Here is a 1,985-nt window from a genome sequence, read left to right as displayed (position 1 = left end):
GGTGAAATGGTTTATCTTCGTCAGATGAGCAAGGTCAGACGTGGTCGTCCAAAATTTAGGCTTAGGTGGAGGGGCCCTTACAAGGTGGTACGTAGATTGTCCGATTTGAATTATCTTGTGCAAGTATCCCAAAAGAAGGAGCTGGTGGTAAATGTTAACAAAATGAAGAAATGTTGCGTGAAAACTGTCCCCACGCCAAGTGGGACAAGGTATATCGCGGTAAGGGTTCAGGAAAGAGACGAAGGTCAGGAGGAGGCGAATGATGAGGGAATAACTCCACTTGCCTCCCATGATCACGTGAAGGATGATGGTAGCTTCGCCTTTACGCCAACCACTTTGACAGGCGAGAGGACCGAGGATCGAAGTCAGGACCCCACCTGGGAACCCAGTAGACATCAGGAGGTCCAGAGAGCCACTGACAAGACACCCGACACCGGAAGGGAAACGGGGGCTAGGTACTGGTTANAGGAAAATTTAAATTATGAATTGTTTTGTTACTTAGACAATTAACTTTTTGTTTAATTACAGATGTAGGTGCACATTAAACAAGGGAAGGGGAAGTGATTCACACCATTCAAAAGCAATTAACCTATCTTAAATCCATAGATGATGCCATTTCCGAAAATGCTATGGGATTGGCAACCGTGACTCGCGTTCTTAAGAGTGTGATTACTAACGCTCTTACTTATCAGAAATCTGTTGAGGACGAAATTCAGAACTTGAAAACATTGATAAATTTTCAGGCAAATGTTTCACGCGTCATGCGCGAATTGGAATTTACGGTGATGCAGTTACAGCAATCGGTCATACAACTGCAAGAGGGGTTAAAAATCAGCGCCGCTGGAAGGCTATCTTCAGTTTTGATTCCTCTGCATAACTTATCCAAAATTTTACAAGAAGTTGCTTTGAGATTGCCGCAGGATGTTTCGCTAATAGCCGGTTTTACTGTGGAAAATATGTATGTGTACTATGAGGTTGCGACTGTGCAGGCATACGCTACCGCTACGACCATTCGTCTCATAGTACGCATCCCACTGAGAGGGGCCGACCGAGTTATGACCGTTTTTAAGAGTGTTCCTTTACCAACCTATTCAGATGTATTGGGAAGACACATTCAAATTGAACCAGAAGCACCTTATTTAGCAGTGACTGAAAACAGGCAGTACTACTCCCCTCTGGCGACAGCAGACTTGCAACAATGTAGGAAGGGGTCAGTTACTATTTGTGAAGCCACTTTTCCGTTTATACATAAGAATCAAGCGACTTGCGTTTCGGCTTTATACTTCGGCCAGACAGATTTTGCACATAAATTTTTTCGGAAGGTTATTTTAAATGAAAAATTTAACCCCGTATGGCTTCAGGCAAAAGGATTTCGCCCTTTTTGGATTTATAGTCTGCCCTCGCCAACTATTGTTACAAAGACATGTAAAGGGAATGGCACCACCAGAAGTTTTAATATTGAATTATCTCACACGGGCATACTAATGGATGATATTCATTGTCAGTTTTAATCTGAGGCCTTTATTCTGTTGCCAGTGTCGGATGGCTATACGAATGTGTCGATCATCAGGAACCAGGTTCTACCCCCACACCTGCCCGAGCTGATGTCGCCTGAGGAACGGCGCCAAATCACGCACGATGAGTTGCGGACACGCCGTGCACTTGCGGCCCTGGAGACCGTCGCGCGACAGAGTTCGCACGTCAACCAACAGCCCTATGTCGAGCTGAGAGATCTCCTAGACACGGTGTCTACTGATGGGGCTATGACGAGCCAAGTAACTTGGTTGTATATGTTGTTCGCCTTTGGCATTATCCTGCCATTTGTAATCCTCACCCTTAAATACTGGCGACGTTCTATAACTCTCCTGATCCGGAGAGTTCTCCCATGTACCACTGACCAACGACCATATGCGTCCCAGACAGCGAATCGACCGGCCACACGCAGAGTCCCAGCTATGGACTCAGGGGTGACCAATTGCTTTGGC

Source organism: Cryptotermes secundus, unplaced genomic scaffold (assembly GCF_002891405.2).
Source record: "Cryptotermes secundus unplaced genomic scaffold, Csec_1.0 scaffold1070, whole genome shotgun sequence".
NCBI lineage: Eukaryota > Metazoa > Arthropoda > Insecta > Blattodea > Kalotermitidae > Cryptotermes > Cryptotermes secundus.
The sequence above is the reverse complement of the archived record's forward strand: the minus strand, read 5'-3'. Positions refer to the sequence as shown.